This window comes from Bidens hawaiensis, unplaced genomic scaffold, assembly GCF_021521415.1.
Source record: "Bidens hawaiensis isolate Kalapana, Puna unplaced genomic scaffold, B.hawaiensis_p1.1 tig00036303_1, whole genome shotgun sequence".
NCBI classification, from domain to species: Eukaryota; Viridiplantae; Streptophyta; class Magnoliopsida; order Asterales; family Asteraceae; genus Bidens; species Bidens hawaiensis.
The window spans coordinates 123,145-133,731 of NW_027496323.1; positions in this window are offsets into that span (position 1 = coordinate 123,145).

A 10,587-nucleotide genomic window follows, 5' to 3' on the forward strand; every position below is an offset into this window, starting at 1 on the left:
GTTTTTAAAGCTTAAAGGGTCAAACTAGAACTACAAGGGTGGGGCATTAAAATAAATCCTAAACACTCTGAATGAAAGGCATGTAAGTCTGGACGGCTTGTAAGTCCAACGTTCAACCTTAAAGCTTAAAATTTTTGGTTATTTATAAAAACCTTTTGATCAAGCACTAGGGGTTGGTAGGGATGGCAATGAAACCCGAACTCGATGGGAATACCCGAAACCCGACATAATTGGGACGGGTAATACCCGTCCCATTAGGGTATGGGACGGGTTTGGGATTAGTTTAAAAATTTTTCGCGGGTCTGGGACGGGTTTGGGATTTCTAATATACCCGATTACCCGACCCGATTACCCGATAACGTTGTCCCATTTACCCGATTATATACCCGACTAACCCGACACACACACACACATATATATATATTAACAATACATTAAAAAATGGTACATTATATTCTAAATATACGATAATAATATCAATCTATTAATGAATGTTTGACCTTTCATTTACCATCTTTCACTGGAAGTTCTAAATGATAATTACCAAATACAAAATCTCCTTGGCCGCCTAATTCCTAACTCCTCAACATTCGTTACTATTGATGGTTTTATGGTGTGAAGTAAGTTCAATATTCCAACAACTCACATGTCAAGTTTTGACTAAGATAATAATTTTTGGTAACGTTTATGGTTATCATTCTTTGTAATCTATTAGTGATATTTTGTTAAAAACCCAATAGAAACCTGAAGAGTTTTGAGTCGGGTATACTCGACTGGTATTTTTAATAAATAAATGGGAAACCCGAAACCGGATGGGTATCCCCGAAACCTGACGGGTAATTACCAGATAAATACCCGACTGGTCTGGGACAGGGTTTTATAATCGGGTCTGGGTCTGGGAATACCTAGACTCGACCCATTGTCATCCCTAGGGGTTGGAGTCAAATTGGGGCGATCTGGGGAAAGCCAAATACGCTTTGAGAAGAGATATGAGGTATCATAGGTCCGTGAGTGATGTCCATCTAAGATTTATGTCAAATTGAACCTAACTCGTATCATTGATGCAACGAAAATCATGCTAATTTTATTATACTTGCTATCAACATGTCTCTTTATGTCATAATAACGCTGAACATGAATCTTCGTGAAAACATCTTAATTAATATGATTCCATGTTCGGATCTTTTCTTCAGAGGTTGCGGTTTTATCAAAACTGAAATCTGATCTCAAAATCTTGCTAAATTACAAGAAGACTAAGTGATTAAATTTGTTTATTTGTTGTTTTTATTTCTTAATTACTCTCGTTGAAACGGATGCGATAAGGAATCATTTTTAAATACACGGATCAAATATGTGTTGGGTATAAAACAGTTTTCATCCCACGTGACCCATGATCAATTGGTATGAAATTAATTACCTGGGCCTGGCTTACTTTTGGTTCTTGGCCCATCAGGGTTCTCGGCCCAGGACCTGCCCAGGACCTGAAAGGTTTTGAAATATAAAGGGATTTCATCTGCATTATTGGCTTTACACTTTTAAAATCTCATATTCTCAAACTATTCCAATCCGAAAACCCTTGGTGCTCTCGTGTTTAAACCACTCAGATCTCTTTATTCAAGATAGTCTCGTGATCTTTCTTAATCAACAGGTAATCAGTGAATGTAAAAGGGGAACTTTCTTTCGGTCTATCGTGAAAGGCATATGGATGAAATTGATATTTGATTATCACCTCTATAATGAGTATTGGTTAGGATAGTGGTTATAAAGTTTGTGGGTCGTATGTTTGATATGCTGTGAGTTGCAGGTTTTTATATATATGGTAATTTTTCCTTTTTGGGAAGAGACCTGGATTTCGAAGGAAACTCAAGGGTTTCTCGGGATGTTTAGCCGAAAACTTGTGGTCAAAGTAAGGGTTTTCGGTTGACTTGTTGACCGAAAACTTACTCTCAGTGACCGAGAACTTCTGTTCTCGGTGGATCTGGATAGAAAACTCAACTGAGGACCGAAAACTCCTAACTTGGACCGAAAACTCAATGCTTGGACAGACAACTCGTACTTGGACCGAAATCTCTTCATTTGGACAGAGTACTCATATCTGGACCGAAAACTAATATTAAATTGACATTAATTTACATTAATGACCAATATTATCTGAGTTTACATTCTTGGTCCCTATACTCTTGAAAAATTAAAATTTTATCCTTATAATATTAAGTTATTGTTAGTTTAAGTGAATGGTTTGTTAACTTGATTCGTTTTTTGCAGTAATGGCTGAACAAGCACCATTGAAGTTTGTAGATACTCACAATATAGCCGGATGCTTATATGATCCACCTTTGGCGCACAAAGAATTGATATTCATGATAGTGGGGCTTAATACATGCATGATTTCTCACGCTATACGAGAAAATCTTGTTATATGCAAGAAGATGGTGACAGAGTTCTGGAACAACGCCTCCATCAATCAACAGGGTGCCGGTGGAGTCGTTGCCATTGACTCTAAGATTCAAAAGAAGCCGATCGTCTTCTCAGAGGCCATCATTTGTGAGTTGTTGTTATTTGGTGATCAACCTGATTATCCAACTAAATATCCAACTGACACCATTGCTGAAGTTGCACTCAAGATGGGATATGAAGAATCCTACCCTCCAGCTATCAAGAAACTTTTCCATCCATACTGGAGGTTCTTGATCCACACGTTCTTCACGTGTGTGTCAGGACGTAAAGGGGTTTCGGACGAGATTAGCCACATTCAGTTATGGTTGCTCTGATCATGGACTGGAACTATAACTACTCCAAGTGCGTGTTCGATGAGATAATGAGCAATCTAAAAAGGAAGAAGAAGGAGATGTTTCTCATGCACCCGAGGTTTCTACGGATGATCTTTGACTCCCACTACCCTGATCTTGTCAAATCTGTAGAGACGCTCGATCTGAAAGCCATGGGTCCCAATACCTTTGGGTTAATGAAGCAATCAAGGAAGGGATCAAAGGTCGTGTACAAAGGCCTTCACAAACTGGTCAAGTTCGGAAAGTTTGCTAAGACTAAGGCTACCCCTGCCAATGCCTCGGTTGCTGATGAGCATGTGACACATGCTCGGAGGTTCACTGCTGCGTTTGAAACCATTTTAGACGGTGATGAGCCAGAAAGTTCTCCAGTACAACACATGGAGATAGAACACCAAGAACAAGAAACTGTACCTACTTCTGATCAACTAGCAGAATTTGAGAAGTTTAAAGATCAGCTCCAGTCGACAACATTGAAACCTCCTCAATCAGTCACTGTGACACAAGATGAAGAGATTCCTAAAGAACCAGCCATCGATCTTATTCCACGAAAGCGAAGAAAGAAAGATCCAAGACCCAATGTGTTGGTTACTGAAACTACACATACAACCCAACAACCAGAACATGAGTCGAAACCTGCTGAGACTCATGTTGATATACGTCCATCCTCAGCTGAACCTGAAACTCAAGAAAAGATTTTTGATGACATTGCACATGAGTTTGACTTTGAGGCTGATATTCCATTCGCGGACGAGCCATCGGGATCATCTAACCTGATTGGTCAGCCAAGCTCAAGTGTTGCTAAAAAGATTGCTCACATTCTTGCCATGCAAGACAAATTTATGCAAGATAAGGGCAAGGGGATTACATTTGATGCTGAACCTGTGGATGTACAGGTCTTACATCGATGAATCTTTGAACTCGAACAAGACTCAGTTGTGAAGGATGTGCGTATCCAAGAGCTTGAAGCTAGCAACACACATAAAGATTCGAAAATCAAAGAGCTTCAATCTTACATGGGTGGTCTCACTGCTATGTATTTGGACCTCCAACAAAAACTTATTCAGAAGTTTGGAGATGAATTCAAAAGCGGTGAAGACATTGCTTCAATGACACCTGCTGATGATCAAGGTGACGGTTCCAGTGGACATCCGACTTCAAATATCGATGCATCTGAACCACTGGAACAATATCTTTCTGCACCTTCAAGAACAGGCGAACAATCTGATAGACTTCAAAAGAAGATTCTTATCATGAAGAATTCGAATCAAAACGTGAAATCTTCTGATCATCTAGATAAGTTTATCATTGAATTCAAGAAAGGGTTCTCAGACAAGTATGTTGATAGATCTGTATCATGTCTTGGGGATTCAATGTTGATAAGAGTATGTGGTGGGTGAAACGAAGATCTGAAAATACCGAATAATACAAGAAAATGAAGGATTTTGGATCCTGGACAAGGGTAGATCTCACAGATCTTATTAATGCTCCATTTCACAACCCAAACCATGAAAAAAGAACTACAAACTTCTGGAACTTTTTGAGGAAGAAAGTCGATCAAGGATTTCCGAATATGTCAACCGCTGAGTCATTCTTGAAGAAGGCTAAGGGAGTTCAAGATCCAAAGACCGGAAAGACGATGGTATATGTGATGTGGCCCGCAACCAACAACGCAACTCACATTCCTCTATCAACTTCTATTCCAAAGGGTTCAATTGATGAAATGAAGATCTATATACAATAACTTGTGAGACTTTCCTGAATATTAAGGTTTGGGGATTGTGAATAAGTCTCATAATTTTGTCTATACAAAGGGTTGAGTGTTTCAAAATGATATTGTAATGGTTGTGAAGGATCAGAATGATGCATCTTCTGTTCAGATGCTAAATTATTGTAGTCTAAAGCATGCTAGACTAATACTTATTAACTACGGTGCTTTATGAAGACTTATGTATAGACAAATTTTAAAAAAATTTTAATTCAATATAAGGTAACAATATAACTTATGAAGATCTTGAGAAGACTTCAACTTTCTTGGGTTGCCATAGAGAGTGATTTAGAATCCTTCTAAGTTGGTGATGTTTGATAACAAACTTTTAACAAATGTTACTTTATTAATAAGCAATGATGAACTCATTGATACAAAGACACGGTCTTGTTCAAATAATGAGTGTCAAGTTGTCTTCATAAGTAAAGTTAAACAAACTATATCAAAATGCAAGAAATGTTGGGGGAAGCAATTTAAGAAACTACTATTTAAAAGTGTGTAGAAATGGTAATTGATATGGTTTATCAAACTTGTGTATAAAGGAAGAAAATATCTTTACCCCCATTATGTTATCCAATAACACTTGAATGTGGAGGTTTCTTGCATTAGAACTTGGAAGGTTTAGCAATGAGGATTATTGTAATCCAATCTAACATTGCAAACACATGACTTAGTGGAGGACAAAAAGGCTATAGTGCATAATGGAGATGTGTTTGCCTTAATGAAAAATGTATCTTACCAGACAAATATTATAACCAGATTCAGGTGGCCACTGAGGTTATAGTCTTAGAAAGTTGACAATATGCAAAATTAACTTATAAGTTAAGAACACATCACGACAACTGATCTCAACCACGCACGTTATCTGTAGTGACTAGGCAGAGTCAAAGATAATGTTATGGGTCCAACAACCTAAGGGTTTAGTAGAGATTAAGTTGTGGAATGAGACTAAAGCCCATCAAAAAGGTTATATGAAGGAAAACCTAACTTAGTTGACTGGAGATCCCAAGATTTAAGTTCAATAGGACAACCTAATTATAAATCTAAGAATGGTCACTGTGGGGGCATAGCTTATGTATAAGCTGGCACATAAGCTAATATCTATATCCTCTTAAATTAAAAAAGGGAGTTTAAATACTTCCTAGTCCATTCCTATAACAACAGTGACATGTTGTGAGGCTAAGCATCATGTACGGTTAATGATTTATAACCATAATGCTTTTAATGATTTATGGATAATCACCTATGTGAAAGAGAAGTGTGGTCGCTATGAATGAAATTTTGGGGTGCGCAATTCCTAGAGCTTTCACAGAACCAGGCTAATGTTCCAGGACCATAATGGACATGACAATGAGGGGATGTGCCCGGCTAGGGAGAGTATTGTGTGAAGTAGATTGCCGTCTACACAAATGGGGGTTTGTTCAAGGACATCACGTTTACTAACCACTAGGAGACTAAGTATGCTTCACAAAGGAAGGTTCAAAGCTAACACCTACCTATCATGCAATACTTAACTGTCGAGTTTACGTTGGATATTTTGTGTATGTTTCATCGATCTCCATTCATGTAGGGGATTGTTGGAAAATTTTTAATGAATGTGAGATCAATGTAAGTGTAACACCACGTCTTTTACCCTTTACAATTAAGGCTTAAAAATACTAACTTAGAAAGTACAGGGACTAAAAGTGTAAATTCTGAAAATCTTCTCCCATCGGGGTACGCTACGGGGTAACAATCAACCTATCGCGTAGCGCGATGGGCTTGCTGAGTCAGTGGACACGTGTCCAACAACGTGTCAACACGTGGCATGATATGACAGGCCACATGTCACCACCGCATAAGGCGGCGTAAAATTTCGGCGCCGCGGTACGCGACGGGTCCCAAGGAACCCATCGCGTACCGCGATAGGGTCCAATTTTTGCTATAAAAGGGGGGTGACGGGCATGAGCTCCATTCATCCCAAACACACCTCTCTTTACACACACATAGCATCGGAAAGCGTGCCCCATTTCCGTAGCAAGCCGACGTGCCATTTTCTCAAAGTTCGTGCAAGAAACGAAGTTATAATCAAGTAGCAATCACCTAAGCGAGTAGATCAAGATCCTGCCTTTTTCTTATTATCATTCTAAGTCTCCGAATTAAGGTAGGAGTTACGTTTAAGTTATTTGAATTATAGCTTAGATTATCAATCGAGGCTATGGCCTTTAACCTTGATCGTATATTACAAATCATTCACAATCATGTTTTCATAAACGTTACTTCATAATGAAAGTAATGTTAAACGAAAGATATATTTTGACGGGCATGTAGTAACTGGAAGGGGGATATCACTAGTAGTAAGTTTCTTGCCTAAGGAAAAGTAATTCGTATAAATCCCAATCAACCGAGGAACCCGTTTACTTACCTGGAGAAACTTACCAACGTGATAGAACCTATTAGACCAAAGCATGCTATATCAAGCGTCACATAAAACAAATGTTTTCATTCACAATTAAAGATAAACGATTTCAAGGTTAAGCTTACAATCATAGCTTAATCATCATTCAAAACATTCATACAAACCTATTCATGTATAGGTTAAGTATCATTCGCAATCAATCAATCAATCAGTCAAGGTTTTCAACACCGACGGTACAGGTGAATACGTTAACCTTTTTAATCAGTCAAACATATTTATACTCAATGAGACGAAGGGGTGTTTGTCTTAACGAGTAAATCAATATTTACATGAGGCCGTGTGATCTTTAAAATGTTATAATACAAAGTAGAGAATAAAAACAACTCAGACCGAATACACATGTGTCTGGATCCAAACATAACCGTTCAACCTAAATCATTCCAAGGCTACGTGGTCGCGGGCTAATGGTCATAACTAGTCTCCCAGTAAGGGCTACGTGGCTCGGGAACAATTGTGTGTGTAGGGCAGTGGTACATAGACTAGAAGTAGAAATGCTTCTACTGAGCTTGTAGAGAAAACTATATTTGTATTGTAATGTCATTCAAATGTTTTATTGAGTCATATGTGTTCACCAGCACATAGCTGACGTATTTTTCCAACCCATTGCAGGTAATTAAGCATAAGTAGCATTAATAAGGATTGGAATCTTAATGAAGATAGAAGCGCATACAAGATGGCTCCGTTTATGATAACTAAAAATCCTTGTAATAAGAAACGTATATTCTGTAAACTAATACTCGGGTATTTAATTCCCGATTAAATTTTCAATGTATATTAATATTATATTCAACCTAAAGTCTTCCACTAAAATTCACCCATAAACTCTGATATATTTACAAAACAGGTACCAACTTATGGTCACATGCCTAGGCCCTAAGTCGGGGTGTGACAGTAAGGTTCTTCATGTACATCTTGTGAACATCTTCTTAATTATGCCATAATGAGAATTAAGTTACAATGAATGTACATAAGTGAGACTTATTGTTAGACTCTTCATGAGTCATAGTGGTTATGTATAAATAGAGGATTTGTGCCTTGGTTAAAGAGAAGAAATAGAAGAGAAGTCTTAAACAAAAGAATGATCATCAAAAAGAAACCTTGGTATATTTAGTTTTCCAAGAAATATTAGAAATGAGTACTCCCTAAACTTCATCTTCATATTTTCAAGTTCTAACACACTAAACTATCTGGTGTAACATCGGGCGTGTGGCTTTCCCCGGCAGTACATACTACTTCGGCTGTTGTACCCTGGAAACAGACGTGTTTTCTAAGTAGAGGTGCAGAATCTATTTTAAGGGAAGCGTGTTGAACACGTGCCTCAGCCTTAACCGTCAACATTTTGTTTTTTTTTTTGCTATAGTCAATGCGCTTAGTAGAAGACCAAATGTAATGAAGAAACAAGACAAGGATATTACATGAAGACTTGTTAAACTACCCCTTAAAGACTTTGGATCATATCAAGTTTGAATATAGAAGTTTATATTTATTCAGTTTTGTAAACGGTATCGTACTAGAAATTTCCCATTTGAGAGTATGGTTAGCGTTTAACTTATTTTTATTTATTAAATAAAAGTGACCCATATTCCTACAAAAAGTAAGTCCTGAAACGCGTTTAAAAGAAAATTTGAGGGTCAAAGTGGAAAGTTTAATTAAGTTGAGTTTTAATAAAACTGTGTGAGTAATCTAGTTGTTTGGATTAGTTTGAAAAGTTTAATGTTTATCTACTAGTAAAGTACCAACTACTAAGTACTAGGGGTGTGTTTTTTATCCGTACCCGAATAAGGAACCCGAACCGAAGCGGCCTGAGACCCGAATAACCCGGTCCGAATTCACCCCAACTGATTAAACTCTTAACCCGAACCCGAGATAAAATATCTTGGTCGGTATTTGGGTTGAAATACCCTTATTCGGGTTGACCCAAATAACCCGAAGTATGATATATCGATGTATGTATCTTTATTTTTATAGGGTAGTTTAGTAGTGAAGTAACATAGTGACAATATAATGTATTTTTGTTTTGTTGTTCTCAATACACCAATTAATATTGGATCTATCACATTGGATCTCAATGTATTAATTACTATATAGTATGTTAAGAATGTATCTTCAATTTAAAAACTTAAATAGTATAGTATTTTAACCAATATGTATTGGGCATGTTTCTTCAATCTACACAAGTATTGATCCACATACTACAACACTCCATCCCGTCTAATCCATGCTTGTATGATAAATTTCATGTTTTGCTAAAATATTATAAGTTATTATTGAATATGGCTATATATTACGGTTTAGAATATGTTTTTTTTTATATTGTTAAAGGTGGATAAATTTTTTTAATTTGTTAAACCCGAAACCCGAAACCCGACCCAAATTAACCCGAACCGTTTAACCCGAAACCCGAACAAACCAAACTTATTTAGGTCGGTTCTTGGGTCAATTTGTTTGAGCTCAAACCCGAACAGCCCGACCCAAACAAACCGAAACCCGAATAAATAACCCGAAGAACACCCTACTAAGTACAGTTATAGTATATTTGGGTTTTGTTGTTTAAATAAGATGTTTTGGGTTTTCTATTTAGTATGCACTTTTGGTTTTTATTAAAGCTTTGGTCGATCGATTGTTTGTTTCACAAAATCAAGTTCTGTTCATCGTTTTGTTTTTGGTTTTTGGGTTAATTATGATGCTGGGGTCAACATATCAAGTTAAACCTTTTCTTTAAAAGTTACGATCAATACACTTGCACGCTTAATCTTTAATTCATGTCATGAAGAGAAATGTAGCTAAGATATATAAATATCAATTAATTTGTTTAGATTTAAGTTATATTTCATTGTTAAATTATCGCTGCAAAACTATTTTATTATTTATTTAGTTTCATGATATAATATTATGATTGATAGTTTTTTTTAACGGCTTTTAATTAAAACGAACATGCAAAAAAAAAAATTTTTTTCTTATAAAGAAGCAGATTTTTGCTACACTGACTCCAACTAACAGTAATTTTGTTATCTCAATTTGATATCCACAAAAACGAATACATAAGAAGAGAGTAGAAAATAAGATATTTTCCTCCATTTTCACCTAAAATAACATTTTCATTTCAAGCCCGCCAAATAATCCATCAAGTGGTAAGAATAAGGGAAAATTATCAAAATAGACATGTTTGACTAAAATTTTAACAAAATAGACATGTCTATTTTAGCCTTCATCTCTCCAATCATTAGTTTTATAACCAATAAACAACTGACACGTCATCGAAGCCGGATAAAAGCGGCTAAATCTTAGCCGTCACTTTATAGGCACGGAATTTTATGAAAAGTAAACAAGTCCCACCTTTAGCCAATAAAAATTCAACACGTGTCAAAGGCGGCTAAACTTAGCCTACATCTATGGTTATTTAACCGGCATCTTTGACTTTTAGCCGGCTTCGGAATACGTGTCTATTTACTTAGCCGGCTCCAAATATTCCTCCTTAGTCGGCTCCAACTCGGCTTGTAGGCTAAGGCTTCACTTAGCCGCCTTCTTTTTTATCATTTAGCTGTCTAATTTTAGCCGCCAAAATTAAATATTTT